The following is a 25,267-nucleotide window of genomic DNA, read 5'->3' as shown; positions in this document are numbered from 1 at the left end:
CCATTTCCCATTTTGGGTTTAGAACTGAGGGGGCTGTCGTCACTCTTGCAGCTGGGAGAGGAGAGTCAGAGTTCAGGACAAAAGGAGCCCCCGCTCAGTCCAGACAAGATGCAGCAACAGCACCAAGCCTCGCCTCTGCAGGAGCAGCTCCCACTGGTACAGAGTGCTTATGACATGCCCGCTCTGGGCCGAGCTGTTTTTGTCACTGACTCGTCCCAGTAACCCTGCAAGAGCTGCCCTGACTTTGCAGAGGGTTCGGTGAAAAGTTGGAAGAACTGAGTAATTTTCTAAGTCAGAAAGAGGTGGTGCTGGGACTGAACCAAGGCAGCCTGACTTCAGGACATGGGCTCTTCTGAACGTCTGTCCCCACTGTTGTCCTCCGGCCTTCCCTCTGTGGCTCCCTAACAAGTGTCCATCCAGCACGCATGCTTCACAGGCCTGGTGGATGGAAGGGGCCAGCCGGGCCCGAGGCAAACAAAGCAAGCTGACTTAAAGGGGATTTGCCTGAATTGTCCTAGAACCTGTTGACACGGTTAAAAACCCTGCTCTAAGATCTCATAAATACACATTAAATAAAGAAAAATGGTTTGGAAACTTCTCAGTACTTTCACGGGCTGTTTTCAGAGAATACCTGCCATATTTGATAAACAGACTCTAAATGAAAACAATATTATTAAGAATAGTGAATTAACAGTTAAGTGTAGAAGTCTGGGTTCAGACAAAGCCCTTTAATATTGGTTTGAATAGTGGTTCTGCTACTTATTGGCTCTTAATTGAGCAACTTAATTTCTGTGTTTCTCATTTTGCTCTACTGCTTAAAATGGGGATGATTAATAACTATACCTCACAAGATTGCTGAGAATTAAAGGGGGCCATATATATATGTACTTAGTATATAAAAGCTTAGTATACATTAAGTGTTCACTAAATGGTAATTGTTATGATTAGGATATGTTTGATTTGCCATGAAAACAAAATCGTTCCATTTTAAAATGAAAAGTGGCCTCAGGACTTGGTACTTATAGCATGCATAAATCCTAAGGCACAGCTCTCAACAAAAGTGAAAATGAAAAGAAAATAGCACCATCAGTTAACCAAAAGGAAAGAGAGAAAAAGTAATAAGCCTCAAGCTCTGGGCTTTCATCCTGGGATAAGTTCCCTCTTAGCACAGCCTTGTTACTTGTGTCTGCACAGCAAAGCCCCCAAGGAAAACACACAGAGGCAAGTTCACAGACACTTGGGTTGTATTACCAGTGGCTGATAGGTCTGCAGGTATCAAATAATCTGTGTCCAAAGCCCAGAATTTCATGTTCAAGTGGAGGTGTCAATACCGAGCTCTGGACTTTAATTAAACCCCAGGCTCTTTTTTCAGGGCAGGCCAACAGGAGAGTCTGTTTGCCCAACAGCTCTCTCAGGGAAAAGGTGGAAGGGTTGATACCGCAGAAAATGGGCCTCAGAAGATGGGAGGACAGGCACTGCCCACCAGCCCACACTCATTGGGGGGTGTCGGAGGTGAGGACCCACATCCCGGCACTCCTGTGGACAGCTTCCTGAGAAGCCCACACGGAGATGGCAGTGAGGGGACAGAATTGGAGGGCGATACTACCATCTAAGCCAGGGGTCCCCAAACTTTTTACACAGGGGGCCAGTTCACTGTCTCTCAGACGGATGGAGGGCCGGACTATAAAAAAACTATGAACAAATCCCTGTGCACACTACACATATCTTATTTTAAAGTAAAAAAACAAAATGGGAACGAATACAATATTTAAAATAGAGAACAAGTAAACTTAAATCAACAAACTGACCAGTATTTCAATGGGAACTATGCTCCTCTCACTGACCGCCAATGAAAGAGGTGCCCCTTCCAGGTGTGCGGCGGGGGCCGGATAAATGGCCTCAGGGGGCCGCATGCGGCCCCCCGGGCTGTAGTTTGGCGACCCCTGATCTAAGCCATGGGCTTGTCAACATCAAGGATAACATTACACTCTTAAAAGCAGCAACATACAAGGTGCTAGCCAGATAGCTCAGTCTGTTAGAGCACTGGCCGGATAAGCCACGGTTGAGGGTTCGATCTCCGGTCAGGCAACATAAAAGAATAAACCAATGAATGCGTAAATAAGTGGAACAACAAATCAGCGTTTCTCTTTCTCTCTCTCTCTCAAATAAAAACAAACAAAGCAAACAAACAAAAAGAGCATTCTACAGGTTTTAGACAAAGGCTGCCAGGGATGGGGTTGCTCATTCTTATAATATTCTGTGAGGTAAGCGGCAAAGAGCTGCCAGCACTAGGCAGACAAAGTAGGCTGGGCTGGTACCTGGACATCGGGAGGCACGGAATTGCCGAATTTCTTGACGTGACAGGCATGTGGGCCACTGTAGCAGTTTCCCTCCCTTGTTTTCCCTCTAAGCCATGGGCCTGTCAACATCTAATGTCCCCCTCTCCTTCCTGTCCTCACCTCTGCCAATAGACTATATACTGGTTCTTTAAATGGGGGCTCCTTTAGGGAGACAGGGAAACTTCCTGCAGGGAATGCAGAGAGCAAGGGCTGTGTGGGCGGGTGGAGCGAGGGTGGGAACCCTTAGAACTCCACTTTGCTCTCCTCTTCTGAAAACCAGGGAAAATGTCACCCCAGAGGGCCCTGTGAGGGCTGCATCAGTGTACAGGAAGGCCTGGGTAGCACCTCTGGCACACAGAGAGTGAGTGCCCTGACATAGAGCCAGGTGTTGATACCTACTGACTTGGTAAACTATTAGAGGTAAGGGAAGCAGTAAATAACTAAGTAAAACCAGGAAGAAGAATGCCAGGGCTCCAGTTAATCCAGATATTCAAATCCATTTTCTCTCTTCTTCCCTCCCCACCTTTTTATTTTTGGTTTAAGAAAAAGAAAAAGAAGGGATGCCCCATAATATATATATTTTTAATGCGTAAGTATTTATTTTTTTAAAATACAGAAATAAAATTCATTGTTTCTGTTTCTAGCTAGAAAGCAATTTGTACTCAATGTAGACAACAAAGAAACAATAATAGGCAAAATCCCAAACTAAACAAAGCCCCCCAAAATTAAAAATAGAACTCCCATATGATCCAGCAATGTCACTATGGGTAGTTACCCAAAGAAAATGAAAACTAACTTGAAACGACAGCTGCCCCTCCATGTTCACTGAAGCATTATTTACTGTGGCCAAGACATGGGAACAATCTAAGTGTCCATCAACAGGTGAACAGGTACAGAGGATGCGGTGCACACACACACAATGCAACACTATTCATCCATATCAGTGACTGAAATCTTGCCATTTGCAACAACATGGATGGACCTTGAGAGCATTATGCTAAAGGAAATAAGTCAGACAGAGAAAGATAAATACCCTATGATCTCACTTGTATGTGAAATCTAAAAAAAAAAGAGGAAGAAAGAAAGAAACCTGACCTCATAAATACAGAGAACAGACTGGTGGTTGCCAGAGGTGGAGGGGAGGGGTTTGCGGGAAAAATAGGTGAAGGAGGTCAAAAGGTACAAGCTTTCAGCTATAAAATAAATAAGTCCTGGGAATATAATGTAGAGCATGGTGACTGTAGTTAATAATACTGTATTGCATGTTTATTATTAAGAGACTAGATTTCCTTAAAAATTATCACGCAAAAATTTTTTATAACTATGTATGGTGACAGATATTAACTAGACTGACTGTGGTGATCATTTTGCAATGAAATTATATACAGATATCAAACCATTAGGTTATATACCCAAAACTAATATGTTAATATGTCCAATTATTGCCCAAGAAAAAACAAAAACCAGACAAAATCAACCATCAATATTCCTGTCCTAAGGCACCACTGTTAACATGCTGGTGACTATTTTAGAACCTTTGTGTATACTTATGCATTTCGTTTTGTGCATTGTGTTAAAATGGTACCATATTTCATATAATTCTATTTTTTTCACAAGTAGTTAATTATGAAAATTCCCATGCCAATAAAATTTATTAGCAACATAATAGTTAATAGTTGCATTATAGTCTATGGCTTTGTGATAATTATCAAATCATCACCATCTCTGGACATTTAAATCCTTTTCTTTGTTATTATAAATAATACTGGGATTTGCATGTACCTGTAATTATTTCCTTATAATATCAAGGCTTCTGAACTTCCATACTGCTTCTAAGCAACATCATGCTGTTTTATAATTATAGCCACAGTGAGGCAATTTGGCTTCACACATGTTCCTTCTACACTCACCCAGTTTGGTCTCTTGAATATATGGATTTTAAAAATAATTTTTAAAATTAATTTTGAAAAAGAGAGAGGAAGGGAGGAGAAAGAGAGAGAGAAACATTGATTTGCTTTCCCACTTACTCATGCATTCGCTGGTTGATTCTTGCATGAGTTCTGACTGGGGATCAAACCCACAACCTTAGCATGTCAGGATGATGCTCTAACCAATTGAGCTACTGGGTCAGGACTTGGGTATATGGATTTTGTTGCTTCTGTCAAATGAGCCAATTATAACTAATAAGACAAAAAACAAAACAAAACAAAAAAAACAAAACAAAACAGAGCTGCTCTAATCTAGGTTCAAATCATTCCTCCAAAATAAATGGACTGCTCTAAACCCCTGCAGTGTTCAGAACAAGGGGGTTGGTGAGAGAAAGGAGGGCAGGTTTGTTCTCTCTTAGCCTCTTCTCTTCAATTGAGAATTACTGGCTTCCTCCAGTCCATCAGTCAGCAAGCTGAGTCTGAACACCAAATTACAGCAATGGGATGAATGAGCTTATATGTAGTAAGGACACACATGCCGAGCGCAAACACACACAGACACCCCCACCGCACCTCCAGCTGCGATGCTAGACATTGTGGCAGGTAAAATGTCCCTTCCTAACCCTCATGGAATCAAGGGGCAATGTCCCTTATTCTTTCTTCTTCTTCTTCTCTCTCTTTAGGGGAAAGAATCTCTCTTTTTTTTAGGGGAAAGAAAAGAATATGCAATAAATTAATTTGGGTTGGAGACTAAAATATTTGTAATGAGCATTTCCACTTCAGCTAATTAAAAAGAGGCATTCTTCACCCCCACAATGAGCAGGAAGGGACAGCTGGCATTTTAGAGTTGGCAAATTCCTCCTGAAAGATCAATGTTGTCTCTGTATTTGATAGACTGACCCGGTCTATGGTTTGTTTGTTGAAACTGATCATGTAGTATTCAGACTGTCAGTGTGTGCACATACATGCTGTTTCCCTTTAACCCTTTTCTCTCTGTGGAACTTTCAGAATCTGCAGGCCTTACCCCTATTTGAGAGTCAAAATTTCTGACCAGGAGCTCAGGGAACTTCAAAAGATGTGGCTACCAAGGAGACAGAAAGAGGGACAGAACAATCTTCAAGTACTACAGGTTATCTGAAATTCTTCTGAAATCAAGAAAATGGAATCCTTCCCCAAGTTCCTTCTACTATCTCCCCCATCAGAATTTCTGCCTGCTTACAAGGACAACAGAGAGGGGCTGGTATTGAAATCTGAGAGGAGCAGGTTCACTCTGAAGTCTCAGGGTTTGCACGGGTATTTGCAGACCTCCACTGGACACCTAGGAGGCGGTGAAGGAAGCCGTGCCCCGGCTATGCCTTTGCCCATGAGAGGCAGTGAGTGGCCTGGGGGAATTTCCACTGTGGATGCAGCTGCTGCTTTCTGGGTAATCATGGTATGTGTGGGCAGGGAAGAGCTCAAGAAATGAGTTGTCTTGAGCCAACTCATTCTGCAAGTTGCTCCCCAGCAGATGATGGACTGGGGTGAGTTTTGTAACTGCTCAGGATTAGGCAAACTCCCGGTGGGTTAGTGCCAAAGCCCAGGGCCTTACATCCTCCTCTAATAGTAGTTGAGGTGAGTTAACAGTAGTCAGAGTGAACATTTACCGAAAGCTCATTATAAAGCAGAGCACAGAGTTCTTTGTTCTCATGATCGCCTCAGTCCCCACAAGCCCAGCAGATGAAACCATGTGTATTTGGTGTTCTGGAAAAAAAAATCACAAAAAACCTTCTAGAATGTTCTACTCTTTGCCTGTATCAACCCACCTCCTGCCCCTCATCCACAAGCACTTGGCCAAGCATTCTGTTTATACATGTTTTGTGAGGTTATCTTGCCACCAGGAACAGTCCAAATTCCCCTAAAGGCCTCATCTAAGAAAAGAAATAGGTTTATTTGCCACTTTTAAATTACGTGAGGCATAAGAAGAACAAGTCTAAAACCAAAGTAGCCAACTTGCTGCCAACATGTTGGTTCAGATGGAATCAACAAAACTAGATGACCACAGGCCAGTCAGGGCTCTGAGCAACTGGTAGCATCAACTTGCCAAAGAACCTGTGTTATAAAGGGTCAGATGGACTATAATTCAGCAAGGACCGTACCCTAAAAAATAGTTTCTTTGATATGATTGATGGAAGCTGCTACTTACAGAGAATCTGAATTTGAGAACGAAGGGGCTAAAGATAGTGATGGTTTACTTACAGACGGCCACGACCAGGCCACCCTACAGAGAGCGCACAAGATTTGTCTCTATTTCTAGGAAACTTCAGGACATTCTGGCCTGACAGATTTAGTGATGAGTAAATTAAAACCCAATTGCTATGGGAACTATTCCCTAGGCCCATTAGCTCAGTAAGGTCCATGAGAATTTATCTTGTGCACCTTCTGTGTTAGTGCAGGTTTCAGATACAGGGATCCTTAGCTCATCAGCAAACCAAGTTGTATTTTCTAAAAATAAAATGGGTTCATTTAACGAATAGCTATGAAGCACCTACCCTGAGCCAGGCCTTGTCCTAGGCTCCAGGAACCCCGTGATACACAAGGTAGGGTGGCCTTCCTCTCATGAGGCTTACAGTACCTTGAGAGAGGGACAACAGCAGGTGAGCTAGCAGGAGGAGGAGTTCCGAGGGAAAGTGCTGTGGAGCAAATGAAACGGGTGACGTGTAGACAGTGAGGAGTGGGGGGTCAGAGGGTCAGGGTAGGCGGGGCATGACAGGATCAGGGAAGAGCCTGCTAAGGCAGCAGGGCAGGAACACGTGTTGCTAAGGCCCTGTGGCAAGAATGAACTTGGTCTGTACGCGAACAGAATAAGCAGAGGAGCATGGCAGGCAAGGAGGACAGCCCTGTGAAGTGAGGTCAGGGAGGTCAGCAAGGCAAGCAAGGGCCCGGGCACGTGCCCAGGACAAACAGGCTAGACTTCACTCTGTGTGCCACTGGAAGGCACTGGAGAGTTTAAGCAATTTCATGAATCTGAAGCACTGCAAAATATCTGATGTGTTTATAGAATTAAAAAACAAAATTTTAAAATTAAAATGGAAAAACCCAAAAACCAAAAACACTGAAAATCTCAAAGATAGTGTCACTTCTTAGTTGGGTTCCAAAATTCCACTTTTTGCAAAACTAATTGTCCAGAAATCCTTTTCAGTGTATTTTGTGTTTCTCATTCATGTAAAAAACACGTTTTTGTTAGTAAGTTCCAGGCACTGTACTGGATGCTAAGGAGATGCAATTAAGAAAAATCTGGCCCACAGAGAATGAGACAAATGCCCGGATGATGACAACACACTGCTATTGCTCTGTCAGGGACAAGTGCTTCCCCAGTGTGCGGGGTACAGCCAGTGGAGGAGGGAGAATCAGGGAAGGCTTTCTGGAAGCAGTGATGTTTAAAAACAGCATCTCATCTTCCAGGAGGTGAGAAGACATGGGGCAAGATCAGGAATTGAAACAAGTTCAGCAGGGCCCAGGCGATGAGGTTAAACAGGTAGTGGTATTAAGCAGGGGCGGACCATCCAAGGACTCTCGGTCAATAAAAGGATTCTGGAGTTTACGGTATCCATGGGGCCAGTCAAGGACCTTGAAGTGGGGCAGAGGGAATGCCAACAACACCTAGGGCTGCAGTAAAGAGAGTGAGCTGGAGGGGACAGTTAAGGATCAAGAGGACAAGATAGGCAGGGGTTGAGCGAGGGTGGAGGGAGCAGGGACGGAGACAAGTAGCTGATGTGAGACAGGCAGAACTGACATGCCTGGTTCACTGAGGAGAAGTCAGTGATAAATAAAATGGGGAGTAAGGGAAGCTGGCAGGTTTCTGGGCACCAGCCGGAGATTGGTGGAATTCATGGAAACAGGAAGCAGAAGGTGAGGAACAGATGTGAGTGCCGGACAGGGAGAGGAAGCAGGCATCCACGACCGTACCTGACACTGGGGCTCAGCAGGCTGGATAGATGGGTCTAGAGCAGTGGTCCCCAACTTTTTTTGGGCCACGGACCAGTTTAATGTCAGAAAATATTTTCACGGACCGGCCTTTAGGGTGGGACGGACAAATGCACAAAATAAAATTATGTGACCGGTGTAAAAACTGTGGTATTTTTAAATATAATTGTCGAACTTACAAGACAAGCATCAAGAGTGAGTCTTAGACGTAACAGAGGGAATCTGGTCATTTTTAAAAAATAAAACATCATTCAGACTTAAATATGAATAAAATGGAAATAATGTAAGTTATTTATTCTTTCTCTGCGGACCGGTACCAAATGGCCCACGGACCAGTACCAGTCCATGGCCTGGGGGCTGGGGACCACTGGTCTAAAGGACAAACAAACAGAAGATCAAGGATGGGGACAGTCTTTGGCATGCTGCTGGTGATCGGAACCAGAGAGAGGATTATGATCAATCAAAGAATTAAAAAAGATTTAAAACCAGACCCTAAGAAATAAGAACTTAAGGGAAAAGAAGTCTTCAAAAGAGACATAGAAAGAGCAAGAAAACAGGAGTATGGTATCACCAAAAACAAGTGAAGTGAGGATTTCAAATAGAGGGGCCGTTGACCCTGCCCGATGTTGCCAGAAATCCAGTAAGATGGGGCTGAGAGGGCTCTGAGATTTGACAGGAAGTGACTGGTGACCTTGGTGAGAGCAGTGCCAGCAGGGCAGCTGGGGATGGAACCCAGGCTGAGTGGAGAGGGAGGAAGGAGGAAGGCCTATATTTAGTCTCAAGAGTAGGATGACTTTCCCCACATTACAAATCAAATGTTGATTTTCCAAACACTGGAAATAACTCCATATTTTCAATTTTTATATTTATTGATTTTAGAGCGACCAAGAGAGGAAGAGTGAGGGAGAGAGAGAGAGAGAAAGAGAGAGAGAGGAAGGAAGGGGGAAGGGGGGAAAAAGAGAGAGAGAGAATCACTCATTTGTTGTTCCACTTAGTTGTGCATTCATTGGTTGCTCCCATGTGCCCTAACCAAGGATCAAACTCGCAACCTTGGCATTTGGGGACAACGTGCTAACAGCAGAGCTAACCAGCCAGGGCCAATAACTCCGTATTTTTTAAATGGAAAATAAAAGGGCAATTTCAGAGCAAATTACCACAGGCAAAAAAAAAAAAAAAAAAAAGAAAAAGAAAAGTCAAATCCTAAGATTTCTCTTTTCAAATGCCTTCTAGTGTGGCCACCCAATAGCTTGGTGCTAATGATTCTAACTCACTCGCAGTGAGCCTAGCCCCCAGAAACAGGGAGGATTATTCTGGAATACCAGACTACAACCACAGCTCACTGTGTCTGTTTTAAGCAACAAGGACAGCATTCAGGAGAGGCAATCACAGCCAGCAGACCAGAAAGCCAGTTACAAAAAGCAACAGCTCACAAGAAGTCATGAGCTAGTCCAAGAGGCTGCCATGGGTACAGGCAGGGTCCCCCGGTTTTCCTCTCGCTGCCTCTCTTGCTCCTCCACCCAATAACTATAAATATTTAGTAAAAGCCACTTTGACGCCAGGAAAGCTCGTGGATGCCAAAGAGAGCTAAGACCTAGCCATGGCCCTTGAGGAGCTTGCAGTCCAGTGGGGAAAAGCTGGGTACCTACACAGACGGACACCATGCATTTAGTTAAGTGCAGTGTGCTGGGCGCAGTGGAGTGGAATCACATGATGGAGTTTTCAGGCTGCCACAACACCACGTGAGACCTTGTGCAAGGCAGATGGTCTTTGTGAGCCTCAGTTCCTGGGTAATTGTCAGTGAATGTGAGGCTCTCAGCTCAGTGTCTGGCCCCAAGAGGGCCTGTGATGGGTGTTAAGTACAATGACAGAAATAAGCACTGGCTGTTGAGATAGCAATGAAAAGTGGGACCCAGTACAGGCAAGGGCGAAGGGCTCAGGGAAGGCTTCCTGGGAGCTCAAGTGCATCTTCAAAGAGAAAACAGACAGTAACAAGTGCAGGAAGTGGGAGGAAGCACCAGGCAGAGGGAACTGCAATCTCCCATTTTTCTACATTTCACGCAAAGTTGTTAATTTCATACAATAAATGCCATGCTGTCTTTTCTGGGTGCTGATTCAACAGGAAGAGCACAGGACTAGGAACCAGAAGGTCCAGGCTGGAAAGGCGGCCTCTGAGCAGCTTAAGACTGCCACACAGACTAGAAGAGGCCACTTGAGCCCTCTCAGCCCCGGCTTCTCTCATTCACAAAATGTAGACACTAGCTGCCTGTACTTGGTCCATATTTATGAAACACTGTACCTATGAATAGCACTGTCTAAGTGCTGAGGAAACACAGTGAACAGGAAATGGACATGGGTTTGAGGTACATAGCAGCTTAGTGCAGGAATCAGAGAAACAAATGGGCAACCATAATACAGTATGCAAAATGTATTATGATTTGGGGTAATGCAGATTATGAAGATTTGGGGTAATGCAAAAATAAAATATCTATATAAAATGGCTCTGAAAACTGGGAAGTACTATAAACCTATATTTGGTAATATTATTGTTCTTGATAATAGTCCTACCCAGATTCTAAATCTCCCAGGACCTGTGTCAAACTTCTGGTCTGCTGATGGCACCTTGTTCCCAAGGCAGCTATGGGTCAGTGTGTATATCAAATACATGTATATGTCTGCTACATGCATGCGGTCACTGCCAGGTTCTCTGTGCTCTGGTAATCGACCATGACAGAGTGTCCTGGCACTCATTCAATTAGGCCTGTTTACACTGGGGAGCACTATGGTTGGTGACTTCACATATACTTCATAGATCCAAACCCTATAAGCTTGTGATGCTGCCTGAGATGTCTGAGATGTTAGTTCCTTCATTCACTACGCAGGACGTGGCCAATATCAGCCAGGCACTATTCTGGGAGACCAGGATACAGAGACCAACAAGCTGGTCCCTGGTCTAAAGATGATCAGTTTGGTGACTAAGGCACTAGGACACCCAGAGGATGAGGTGTTATGATGTATATTGTATATAACTAGAGTGACCATATAATTTATTGCCCAAACCAGAACAGAGAAAGAGGGGGACACTACTACAATAACCTGACAGATGAGCGCCAGGACCAAAGCATACTGATACCGTGGCCTGATTCAATGTAACTCACATTTTTGCTTTCCATGAAACTAATTATCCCTTCATGGTTTCTAGTAATATAGAATCTTCTTTGCACATTAGACCCTAAGGCATTTGTGGATTCTGAGAATATAAACTGAAAATTGCATAAGAATGGTAATCAGATACCTAAGCCTTGTTTTATGGAAGAATTTCACAATAGAGTATTGAGATTTAAGTTTCCATGTCCTATCTACATTTTTGCCTAATGGCTTGCCACTTAGGTTTATGTTAAAGAGCCATCTAAAGGAATTCCCTCCTTAGGCTCCAAATGAACCTCCTTTCCAAGTGCTTTTTAATATACACATTTAAAAGCATTCTCCAAGCTACTCTAGAGCTAATCCAAATTAATTTCCCATCTTTAGACTGGCTCATTCTATTCAGTGGTAAAAGGACCTATATGCTCATGTGCACGAGCATGGAGGTGATACTCCTGGTAAGATATGAACTAGGGGAAGAACAATGAATGAACATCTTGGAGACATCCATTATGGTGTGTGGACCACGCTATACTGCCTGAAGGGCACCCTGCCAAGCCTGAGAGTAATCTCCGACATGAAATTCACTTTCCGAGTGATGTCCCATTGAACGAACTCCCACCATCCAAGAAGTGAGCTTCTGCTCATGAATCTGAAACTATTATAGATTTGGTAAGCCTCTTATCCATAGTCTGCATGGCAGATGTCTCATTACACAGGTACTATTCATCTTTTTTAGGGGACAAATGCTCAGGCAATTTTTGGCTTATAGGAGAAGACCTACACCTCATAAAGACAATTTCGTCTCATTTCCTATGCCATATTTCAGACAAAGAACTTAAAACATCAAGGGAAAAAGTCCAAGTTGCTTAAAAACAATTCCTACCTGACCGGGCGGTGGCGCAGCGTCGGACTGGAATGCAGAGGACCCAGGTTCGAGACCCTGAGGTCGCCAGCTTGAGCCCAAGGTCGCTGACTCCAGCAAGGGGTTACTCGGTCTGCTGAAGGCCCGCAGTCAAGGCACGTATGGGAGAGCAATCAATGAACAATTAAGGTGTCGCAATGAGCAACGAAAAACTAATGATTGATGCCTCTCATCTCTCCATTCCTGTCTGTCTGTCCCTGTCTATCCCTCTCTCTCTCTCTGTCTCTGTAAAAAAAACAACAAACAAAAAAAACAATTCCTTAAGCCAGTTCTCTCTCAAATCTAAAAAAAGAATCAGAAAGTAACCCCAGCCTGTTTTTGCAAAAATACAAAAAACTCTCTCCTACCCCTACCAAGTATATCAAACAGTATAAAACTTTTGGGCCAGGTATGTATCCGAAATCTTCTACATTCTGGTGTCCATTATCCTTTACAAGAGGAAGTATATATTTTTTTCAGCCTTTTCCAGTCAACACTAAAAATTTGGTAAAATTTTTTTTTCTAAAAAATTTCTGGATATACTTACTTGCAAAAGAAAAATATCATGCTAAGTAAAGGTGTGGCAGGTATCTTTTCTTTATGACCAGATGATATCAAACATTTCCTTCAGCGTCTCCAGAGTACCCGAGTCCTGCCACTTCTGGCAACCCGTAAGCATTTTGTGTACTCTTCCCATGAGCTGCCTTCCATGGTGTTTACCAACCTCCTTTACAGATTCTGCCGACTGCAGGTGTGACCCGAGATGCCTGAATAATTACTGGCTAAAACAGTACTACCACTTAGTCACTTGTGAAGCACTAAAAACTAAGAGTTAGCCCCTATTCACTTAAAGAGCCTCAAAAGGGCGACAGAACTTTTGGGCTCCTTTTACATAGAAAATAAAAAAATAAAAAACTTTTCATGAGTGACAGTATTCTGAGCACACAGGTTCTCTGGCATCCTTCTTGTAGCTCCATATCATATTTGAAATGTAGTTAAATCACAAGTTTACACTTAAGCTTGCTTATCTCTGGCAATGGACCTGGACACATATCAAAGAACTTGCCCATGTGTACTTATCAGTCCCTGACAGGTATAAGGCTTAGAAATTCAATATAGGACTTCACCGCTCCCTTGTTTAGAAACTCAGATATATGGTATCAGCAATTATTTGGATGAAGGTTCCAATTTCTTATGATCCTAAGTAATCCTAAATTGCTATAGGTTCCCTGGTTATAACTACACATTTAAAATATGATGAATAATTCACAATCATGGGATAGAGGTAAATGTCTCCATCTATAAATAAAATATAAGAATACCCTTCAATTTCTTTGGGGAATAGGGTGGTGTAAAGCCAGTAGCCACGGCCACTATCACAGCAGCCCAGTCCATGCAGGTTCGCATTGGATTCGGACAGTCGGTAAAGAAACAACGGAGCCAAAAACTGGTGGGCCATCATCTTTAATCCTAGCTTGCACCTGGCGGGCAAGTCAAAACACACACTGGGCTCCAAAACCCACTCACATTCAGTGCTCACAAAGCTACTGACTTATCCGAGTTTCCTAGAATCAAAGGTTTCTAGCTCACCAGCCTTATTCACCTCTGTTCCCCATCTCCTTCCTTCTCCCTGCACAAACTCTGCACAAACTGGCTTCTCACTCAACACTCCGCCATCTTGGCTGCTTCTCCTGGCCTCCTCCACGTGGCCTTACTCTACTCTCCTCTCTGCTCTCTCCTCTAATGATAATCTCAGGAACCAAGAGAGAGCAAGCTCCCGTTCTGCCCTCATTTTATACTGAAGATTCATAACCTTTAATCAAATATACAAAATAGGGGAAGTCTCTAATACAAAGTCACTTATCTGAGGCATAATGGGATTGCACCAGCCCACATCAAAAAGGGTGGGAAAGGCTTAATCCCAAAACCAAGCCCTAGGCTACAAGGATCCTGCCTGCCCACAGCCCGCCTCCAACACACATTAATATCACCTGGGTGACGGCTTCCACATGGGCAGCGCCATCTTTAACAAAGTGAGCATAATATATATATATTTTATCTGCCCAACAGGTGGGTTCTTTTCTTTAACTTTTATATTAATATATTTCTTTGAGTGGATTGTTTGGCAGGAGATAAAATTTTCAAGACAGTATAAAGAGGTTATCAGTATACAAGGGTAGACAGAACATAAGTCTCCTTTTCCATTGGCCCCTATCCCCTACAGAAGTAACCACTGTTGTTTCTTAAATATCTTTCTAGAGATATTACATTATAAAGCCAGTAGCCACGGCCACTATCACAGCCCCCTGGCCCATGCAGGTTCTCATTTGATTTGGACAGTCGGTAATGAAACAACGGAGCCAAGAACTGGTGGGCCATTAGCTTTAATCCTAGCTTGCACCCAGCGGGCAAGCAATATCCACAATGAGAAAACACTTCTCTTTCTATTCAGGGCTCCCAAAGTCACTGACTTACCCGAGTTTCCTAGAATCAAAGGTTTGTACCTCACCAGCCTCTGTTCTCCATCTCCTTCTCTCTGCACAAACTGGCTTCTCCTTCAGCACTCCGCCATCTTGGCTGCTTCTCCTGTCCTCCACATGGCCTTTCTTGCTCTCCTCCAGCATGGGCTCCTCTGCCCCACTTTATAGTATAGAAATCAAAACCTTTAATCCAATATACAAACAAGGAAGTCTCTGATACAAAGTCACTTATCTAAGGCATAATGGGATTACTCATGAGAGTGCACCACCCTACATCAAGCAACACTCAAGGGTGTGCGGAAAAGCTTAGTTTTGAAAAGATCTTAGTATTAAAAGGGTGGGAAAGGCTTAGTCTTAAAACTAAGCTTTAGGCTATAATGACCCTGCCTGCTTACAGCCTGTCTCCCACACCTAATGCAAACTATAAGTGAGCAAACATATATATCATATTTACAAACTTATTTGACCAACATACATGAATGTACAAGTGTGTGTGTGTGAGATTCCCCTCTCTTCAAAAACAAACAGTAGCAAATTATTCACATCATTTTCAACACTGCTTGCTTTCCTTAATATATCCTGGAGATAGCTCCCTCAGAACAGCAAGATTTGTCCCTTCAGTTCTTTCTGGCGGCTACACAGCATTCCATTGTGGAGATGTGCAACAACTTATTCAGCCAGATCCTTACCAATAAACATGTAGGTTGTTTCTGGTTTCTGCTTTTGAATAGGACAGAATCTCAGAGCTGGAATAAGACAGTAGATGAAGTACTGTATAAACACTGACATTTAGACCTACCTACTGCCATCCTTCTTAAAAATAAAAGTGATGTCTAAACAACAATTGGAGTTTATTTGGAAGAAATGGACACTAGCCTTCTTGCTGCCACTCACGGGAAGATAAAACCTCACTCCCCTAGAGCTAATGACTGATCTCTAGAGTTGATGGCAGTTAGGTGTGGCCCACAGGCAGCAGTTGTGTCCTGGGAAGAGGAGCTACTTAGCTTTGCCAGAACCCAATGTATCACGTCGGGTGGACCAGCCTCAGTATCTACGCTGCCTCCCGCAGACAAATTTCTCTGTAGGATAAATCTCTTAGGATAGGGAAGCCTGGGACGGTGTAAAGCCAGAAGGCAGGGCCAGGGCTACCAACACAGCAGCCCAGCTCACGCAGGTTCGCATTGGATTCGGACAGTCGGTAAAGAAACAACGGAGCCAAAAACTGATAGGCCATTTTCTTTAATTCTAGCTTGCACCCGGCGGGCAAGTAAAAATACACACTGGGCTTCAAAACCCACTCACATTCAGTGCTCACAAAGCTACTGACTTATCCGAGTTTCCTAGAATCAAAGATTTCTAGCTCACCAGCCTTATTCTCCTCAGTTCCCCATCTCCTTCCTTCTCTCTACACAAACTACACAAACTGGCATCTCACTCAGCACTCCGCCATCTTGGCTGCTTTTTCTGGCCACATGGCCTCTTTCCGCTGCTCTCTGCTCTGCTCCCTCTGCTCTCTCATGCTAATCATCCCAGGAACCAAGAGTGCAAGCTCCCGCTCTGTCCCCATTTTTTTTTTTTTTTTTCATTTTTCTGAAGCTGGAAACAGGGAGAGACAGTCAGACAGACTCCCGCATGCGCCCGACCGGGATCCACCCGGCTCGCCCACCATGGGGCGACGCTATGCCCACCAGGAGGCGATGCTCTGCCCATCCTGGGCGTCGCCATGTTGTGACCAGAGCCACTCTAGCGCCTGAGGCAGAGGCCACAGAGCCATCCCCAGCGCCCGGGCCATCTTTGCTCCAATGGAGCCTTGGCTGCGGGAGGGGAAGAGAGAGACAGAGAGGAAAGCGCGGCGGAGGGGTGGAAAAGCAAATGGGCGCTTCTCCTGTGTGCCCTGGCCGGGAATCGAACCCGGGTCCTCCGCACCCGTCCCCATTTTATAGTGTAGAAATCCAAACTCTTAATCCAATATACAAAATAGGGAAGTCTCTAATACAAAGTCACTTCTCTGAGGCATGATTGGATTGTACCACCCCACATCAAAAAGGGTGGGAAAGGCTTAATCCCAAAACCAAGCCCCAGGCTACAAGGATTCTGCCTGCCTTTAGCCCGCTCCCAACACATTAATATCACCTGGGCAATGGCCTCCACGTGGGCAGCGGCGCCATCTTTAACAAAGTGAGCATAATACATTTTATCCGCCCAACAGACGGGATACAGGTCAAGGTCATCCCTCCCTTCCATGCAGCATGATGCAGAACTCTAATTCTGTTGGGGCTCTAATTCAGGATTTACACAGGCCTTGCACCAAAAAAAAAAAAAAAAAAAAAAAAATCCACAAACAGTAAGGTGGTGAAAAGCATGTGGAGCTGGATTGCTGGGACTTCGGGCAAGTTCCTTAACCTTTCCATGGCTCAGTTTCTGCTCTGTCAAATGAGGAAAGTGCTCCTACCTCAGAGGATGATTGTGAGGTAAGTAAAATCATGCACATGTAAACTGCAAAGCAAAGCGCCTGCACTTAGTAAGGGCTCAAGAAAATGTTAACTATCATTAATGAAACAATCCAAAGACATGTTTTCTTTCTTTTGAGAAATATCTTGGCCCCCCCACAACTACATCTGTTGTAAATTTGGATGAACTGTCAAGCTTTCCTCGAGTGGACAACTGAACTTCACATATTTTTCTCTTCTTTGCATGGCTGCTAGGTAGCTCAGTGAAGTTTGATGCAGAGTTACTCTCTTTTCTCAGCCTTAGCTGTTATATTTTAGTCCAGTTTTACTCGACTGTGTATGTATTTTGAGAGAGTAGTAAGTCTTGTGTTTTTGTTTTGTGACCAACAATGCTTAGAGAACAGTAGTCACCAGTACCTGGCAGATATAACACCACATTTGCTTGCACTGTACCCAACTGTGCTCTAAACACACATACACCCCCCTAAGGAATTTGTCAGCACACAAAGACATGAAATTTAAAAATAACAAAAACAGCCTGACCAGGCGGTGGCACAGTGGAGAGTTGAACTGGGATGCCAAGGACCCAGGTTTGAGACCCCGAGGTCATCAGCTTGAGCACGGGCTCATCTGGTTTGAGCAAAAGCTCACCAGCTTGGACCCAAGGTCGCTGGCTCGAGCAAGGGTTTACTCAGTCTGCTGAAGGCCCACGGTCAAGGCACATATGAGAAAGCAATCAATGAACAACTAAGGTGTCGCAATGAAAAACTGATGATTGATGCTTCTCATCTCTCTCCGTCCCTGTCTGTCTGTCCCTATCTATCCCTCTCTCTGACTCTGTAAAAAAACAAATAAACAAACAAACAAAAAAAACAAAACAAAAACAAAAAAATGCCTGCACTTAGTAAAGGCTTGAAAATCTTGAAAATGCCGGCCTCGATTTTGCTGGCAACAGGAGACAAGTGTGTGTATAATGGTTGCCTGCATAGATTTAAAAATGGATAGGATTCCCAAGCTATAAAGCCATCCTTTAATAAATGCACTGAAGTCAGTTCAGCCCTTAGGGGAATGATCATACCTGGATGCCAAGCAATAAAAGGAAAGAAAGGGGAAAAAATGAAGAAGAAACTCAATTCCAAAACTGCAAACCTAATAGCAACTGGAAGTGCTATCAGTCGATACTGGGATGGTGCCTCTGCCAGAGATACAGGCTGGACTTGCAAACATCCTGCTGCTGCTCTTCAGTTTGGAGGGAAGTGTAGTGACAACCAGATGGTCAGCTTTGGAAGGAAAATTTTCAGTTTTGTTTTTATGGCAGAAATGAGCAAATGTAGGGAAATCACACAAGTATTAAAAAACACCGCTTACCTGAGATTAGAGGGTTATGGAATGCTTGAGGAGAGATTAGCACCTCTCCCAACATACTTGCAGTCTGAAGAGTTGGCTCTGTAAAGCCGGAAATTTTGGAAGAAAGGAGGAGTGTTATAAAACTGTGTTCCCTCCCTCGCCCCTCCTTGTGATGGGAGAAAATAGTAACTGCCTCCCAGCAAAGGAAGGGCTGTATCAGTATTATCTCTGAATGCCAGTCAAATCTCAGGATCAAGGTGGCTGGGAATGAGGGACTAGTCCTCAAGATGATGAAAGACTTGTTGGCCTGGGTGCTTTGACAGGCCTCAGTCCAAATACTGGTTCTGCTGCCTCCCGCTGTGAGCTCGAGCAGGATAATGCGTGTGAAGCCCCTAGCCTCGCAGGCAGTCACTAGACCTTCACCCCACTCTTTTTCTTCCCTGGAATCCCCATTTTCATCCTTTATATTCTCTGTCCTTTGTTATCACTTAGTCCAGCTATTTCCTGCTCTCCTCTCTGCCTTGCTCTCTCTTACACTTAGGCTTGCCTGACCCCTTTTACGAGGTTCTCATTTACCGCTCCCTTTTCTCCCGTGTTCTTCTGAGCTCTCCAAACTTGCCCAGCTTCTGAACTTGAGACATACTAGAGAATGAGAACATGGTAGAGCTATTTCAGTTTCTTTTCTCATCTGTAAATTAGGAGTTACAACAGTACTTCATGCACGACGACGATTAAATAAGTAAATCCTTGTAAAGTGCCTGGCATATCATTGCTTAAAGAAAGTTAGAGCTACCATCACCACCACTACCATCATCCCAGGCTTTATGGAGACTTGAATTCCCATAAATACATAGGGTAGGGCAAAGGAGATTATAGTTGTGAGCATGCAAAATCCACTTTATTCTTGTATTATTATCTATTAATTATTGTATTATTTTCCTTATGAACAACTGTAAACCTACTTTTTCCCCGCTTTGAATTTTCAAACTTTGAGACAAAAACTTGTTCTTAGGACTATGAATCAGGCACCAGAGCATCAAACTAAGGTGGAATTTTCCAGCAGCTCGATGTGATCCTGGCAGAAGAATCCGTTCTTATCCACGCTCATAGCTTTTGGACAACGTCACCACCAGTTGGAGACTTGTGCATAGCTCAGGAGTTGGCCATGGCTGCTCTGCTGTTTCTGGCAGACCACCAGACGATGCCACCACCCAGCGGCCTGTGCCTGGAGATCTTCCAGAGCTGCCGAGCCGAAAGATAACACCATTTGTGCATGTTCGTGGCTCTCACAGAAGAGAAGGGGCCAGTCCTTAAAGATTCCTTGTTCTCTGGTTAATCACATTCTAAGATGCCCTCCTTACAACGCTGTCATTGAAACTAATGGAGACCAAGCCCCAGCACACCACTGTTTGCCATATGTCACTGCTAATAAAAGCTTCTTCCCAGAAAGTTGGTTTTTAAAGGAATCAACTGTCCAGAGCTATGTAAAAAGACAGCATTTTCGCCCTGGCAGGTTGGCTCAGTGGTAGAGCATCGGCCTGGCATGGAGAAGTCCCAGGTTCGATTCCCGGCCAGGGCACACAGGAGAGGCGCCCATCTGCTTCTCCACCCCTCCCCCTCCCCTTCCTCTCTGTCTCTCTCTTCCCCTCCCGCAGCGAGGCTCCATTGGAGCAAAGATGGCCAGGGCGCTGGGGATGGCTCCTTTGCCTCTGCCCCAGGCGCTAGAGTGGCTCTGGTTGCAACAGAGCGATGCCCCCTGGTGGGAAGAGCATCACCCCCTGGTGGGCGTGCCGGGTGGATCCCGGTCGGGCGCATGCAGGAGTCTGTCTGACTGTCTCTCCCCATTTCCAGCTTCAGAAAAATCCAAAAAAAAAAAAAAAAAAGACAGCATTTTCTTCATGTTTTAAAACTACAAAAAAATGGACTGACCAGGCAGTGGCACAGTGGGTAGAGTGTCGGACTGGGATACAGAGGATCCAGGTTTGAAATCCCTTGAAATCCCGAGCTTGCCAGCTTGAGCATGGCTCACCAGCTTGAGCGTGGAGTTGCTGGCATAGTTGCTGGCTTGAGCCCAAAGGTCACTGATTTGAAACCCAAGGATACTGGCTTGAGCCCAAAGGTCACTGGCTTAAGCAAGGGGTCACTCACTGTGCTGGAGCCCCCTGGTCAAGGCACATATGAGAACGCAATCAATGAACAACTAAGGTGCTACAAGAAAGAACTGATGCTTCTCATCTCTCTCCCTTTCTGTCTGTCCCTCTCTCTGTCACACACACAAAAAAAGTGTTATTCTTGATAAAGACAGTCAGTTAACTAATAATAAAATAAGAAAATCTGCAACACCCATTGGGACTCTAAATAGGGACATTTTCAGGAAACATGTAAGTAACTATTGGAACAACAGCACAAAAAAGGAGCACTGACTTGCCTCCTGGAGTTTAGTGAAGCCATGAAATCCTTCATTAAAGACCGACAGCAGTAGACATCTCTGGCCTGGGGTTATCTCTCCTCTGTGATCTCCCCTTCTCAATCTCATAGTACAAGTGCTCTGCCAAGGATGAACAGGTGAGTCTAGCCTTGCTCAGCAGAACATCACACACTCCTGACCAATTTGGACCAAGAAGAATTAGGCCCAGACTACTACTCAAACTTTTGGGGAACAGGGGCTCTTGTTTTTCTCTTAAGGTTAGAGTTTTAAGAAAGTTAAGTCCAGCTAGTGGCAACCATCATGCAATCAAAAGGAAATCGCTCATCTAAGAAAAGAGTCAACAAAGAGAAAAACTGAGCTAAGAGATGGAAAGATCTGGGTCCTAAGGGCAAAATCTGAGCACCTGGATCCATCTATGATTGAAGTCAAATGTTCCTGTGCTTCTCAAGTACATAGGTAAACCAGTAAGTTCTATTTCAACTGAGTTAGACGAGCTGAGTTTTCTGTTACTTATAACTAAGAAATCAAACTGGTAAATTTAATCAAGCTGACAAAATAAAGTCTCATATAAAACAACTACCTGTACATTTAAAAGATGTCATATTAGGGACATTTATATTAGTGCCCAGTTTCCAGAAACATGTGAGAATAGTCAGCTCTTATTAGAAACCAGAAAGGTGCTAGACTGAGAGAAAGCCAAATACTCCAAGTAACTAACAGTAACTTCAGCAGTACACAGTGCTTAGCAATATGTCAGCAATAGTTGAATGACTGGGGTACAGTTTATGTAATTCAGTTACGATTTGAGAAAGAGAATAAATGTTACTGATCCAAATAAAAATAAATACAAGGCTTACTCTATTGGGTTTAGCACAGTAACTGAAGGCTAACCATGGCAACTCTAAGGAGTAAAAACAAGCAGGAATTTTCTGTAAGGCTATATGAATTCTATTTATACTCTGTCCTTATTAAGCCACTATGAATCTGGCCTGTTCCAATTGTCTTTGAGCTATTCTATCCACTCTGAGCTCAGAGGTAGCCCCTTAGAGGTACAGCTAGACTCCAAGGTAAACAGCCTTTCTGAAAGCTGAAGATGTCAGAATTTGCTGAATGCACTGGGTCTTGGGCTATAACACAGACAAGAGGAATTCAGCTTAATTTCAAACCTATTTTGTTGGCTTTTTCCAATATAGAACTCAAAGCAAAGAGGATGAAGTAGAATGCTGTAGGGCAGCGGTCCCCAACCTTTTTTGGACCACGGACTGGTTTAATGTCAGAAAATATTTTCACGGACTGGCCTTTAGGGTGGGATGGATAAATGCGCAAAGTAAAATTATGCGACCAGCGTAAAAACTGTGGTATTTTAAAATATAATTGTCGAACTTACGAGACAAGCGTCAAGAGTGAGTCTTAGACGGATATAATAGAGGGAATCTGGTCATTTTTTAAAAATAAAACATTGTTCAGACTTAAATATAAATAAAACGAAAATAATGTAAGTTATTTATTCTTTCTCTGTGGACCAGTACCAAATGGCCCACGAACCGGTACTGGTCCGCGGCCCAGGGGTTGGGGACCACTGTTGTAGGGTCTTCTGTACTTAGAAATTAAAACAACCCTAGTGGAAAAAAATTTGGGCTAAAAATATTTTAAAGTTCCAACTTAGTGGAACTACAAGGGACTTAGTGAGAAATGTAACAACATGAAAAAGGACATAGAAACCATGAAAAAAAGTCAGAAATGAAAAATACAATATCTGAAAGAAGAATACACTGGAAGGAATTAAATAGTAGGTTGGATAAGCAAAGAATCAAAACAGCAATTTAGAAGACAGGCAGAAAGAAGAACACTCAATAAAGCAGCAAAAAGAAAAAAATTATTTAAAAAATGAGGACAGTTTAAGGCAGGGGTCCCCAAACTACGGCCCCGCAGGCCACATGCGGCCCCCTGAGGCCATTTATCCGGCCCTCCCGCCACACTTCCGGGAGGGGCACCTCTTTCATTGGTGGTCAGTGAGAGGAGCACATTGACCATCTCATTAGACAAAAGCAGGCCTATAGTTCCCACTGAAATACTGGTCAGTTTATTGATTTAAATTTACTTGTTCTTTATTTTAAATATTGTATTTGTTCCTGTTTTGTTTTTTTACTTTAAAATATGTGCAGTGTGCATAGGGATTTGTTCATAGTTTTTTTTATAGTCTGGCCCTCCAACAGTCTGCGGAACAGTGAATTGGCCCCCTGTGTAAAAAGTTTGGGGACCCCTGGTTTAAGGGATATTTGGAATAACATAAAGTATAACACCATCCACACCATAAAGAAAAGGAGAAACAAAAGATGGAGAGCAAGGGATGGAGAACTTTTTTTTTTTTTTCTTTTTTTTATGACTGCAAACCAAGTCATTTTATTTATTTATTTATTTTTTACAGAGACAGTGAGTCAGAGAGAGGGATAGACAGGGACAGACAGATGGGAATGGAGAGAGATGAGAAGCATCAATCATTAGTTTTTCGTTGCGCATTGCAACGAAATGTTGTTCATTGATTGCTCTCCCATATGTGCCTTGACCGTGGGCCTTCAGCAGACCAATAACCCCTTACTGGAGCCAGTGACCTTGGGTTCAAGCTGGTGGGCTTTTGCTCAAACCAGATGAGCCCGTGCTCAAGCTGGTGAGCTCGGGGTCTCGAACCTGGGTCCTCCGCATCCCAGTCCGACGCTCTATCCACTGCGCCACCGCCTGGTCAGGTGATGGAGAACTTATTTGAAGCAATAATGACTGAAAACTTCCCTAACCTGGTGAAGGGAAATGACATACAAGTCCAGGAAGCACAGAGTCCCTAACAAGTTGAACCCAAAGAAGCCCACACCAAGACACATCATAATTAAGATGGCAAAGGTTAAAGACAAAGAATCTTAAAAGTAGCAAGAGGAAAGTCATTTACCTACAAGGAAGTTCCCATAAGACTGTCAGCTGATTATCAACAGAAACATTTCAGGCCCAAATGTACTACTAGCATGAAATATTCAAAGTGATGTAAAGTAAGGACCTACAACCAAGACTACTTTGCCCATCAAGTCTATCATTTAAAATTGTAGGAGAAATAAAGAGCTTCCAAAACAAGAAAAAGCTAAATGAGTTCATTACCACAAAACTAGTATTACAAGAAATGTTAAAGGGCCTGCTTTAAGAAGAGGAAGAGAAGAAAACAGAGGAACATAGTTAAAAGAGTAAAATGCTGCCTGACCAGGCGGGGGCGCAGTGGATAGAGCATCAGACTGGGACACAGAGGACTCAGGTTTGAAAACCTGAGGTTGCCAGCTTGAGCACAGGCTAATCCAGCTTTAGTGTGGGGTTGCTGGCTTGAGCCCAAGGTTACTAGCTTGAGCTAGGGGTCACTTGCTCTACTGGAGCCCTCTGGTCAAGGCACATATGAGAAAGCAATCAATGAACAATTAGGGAGCCACAAAGAAGAACTGATGCTTCTCATCTCCCTTCCTGTCTGTCTATCCCTATCTATACCTCTCTGTGTCTATCACATACATAAAAAAAAAGAGTAAAATGCCAATACATACATATCTACCAATAATCACTTTATTTATTTATTTATTTTTATTTTTATTTTTTTTTCATTTTTCCGAAGCTGGAAACGAGGAGGCAGGCAGACAGACTCCCGCATGCGCCCGACCGGGATCCACCCAGCATGCCCACCAGGGGGCGATGTTCTGCCCCTCTGGGGCGTCACTCTGTTGCATCCAGAGCCATTCTAGTGCCTGAGGCAGAGGCCACAGAGCCATCCCCAGCGCCTGGGCTATCTTTGCTCCAATGGAGCCTCGGCTGCGGGAGGGAAGAGAGACAGAGAGGAAGGAGAGGGGGAGGGGTGGAGAAGCAGATGGGCGCTTCTCCTGTGTGCCCTGGCCGGGAATTGAACCGGGACTCCTGCACGCCAGGCCGACGCTCTACCGCTGAGCCAACCGGCCAGGGCCCAGTAATCACTTTAAATATAAATGGCTTAAAGGCTCTAATTCAAAAGAATAGATAAGAACGTAAGAGACATATATATGCTGTCTATAAGAGATCCCACTCAGAATGAAAGATACACACAGACTAAAAGTAAATAAATGGGAAAAGAAATTTCATGCTAAATGGAAAGGGAAAAAAAGCTAGGGCAGCAATACTTGTATGTGACAAAACAGACTTTAAAACAAAGGTTTAGTAAGAGACAAAGAAAGACACTTCATAATGATAAAGGGAGCAATCTAACCAGAGGATATAATGATTGTAAAGATT

The 25,267-nt window shown here is 43.8% G+C and overlaps 1 protein-coding gene across 1 annotated transcript in view; it reads right to left on the bottom strand.

The window, feature by feature from the left end:
* ARHGAP26 (Rho GTPase activating protein 26) overlaps nucleotides 1-25,267 on the bottom strand; it is a 462,432-nt gene that overhangs the window by 39,728 nt on the left and 397,437 nt on the right.

The sequence above is a fragment of the Saccopteryx leptura genome, chromosome 6 (assembly GCF_036850995.1).
Source record: "Saccopteryx leptura isolate mSacLep1 chromosome 6, mSacLep1_pri_phased_curated, whole genome shotgun sequence".
Taxonomy (NCBI): domain Eukaryota; kingdom Metazoa; phylum Chordata; class Mammalia; order Chiroptera; family Emballonuridae; genus Saccopteryx; species Saccopteryx leptura.
Note: the sequence above shows the minus strand (reverse complement) of the source record. Positions and strands in the feature narration are given on the sequence as shown.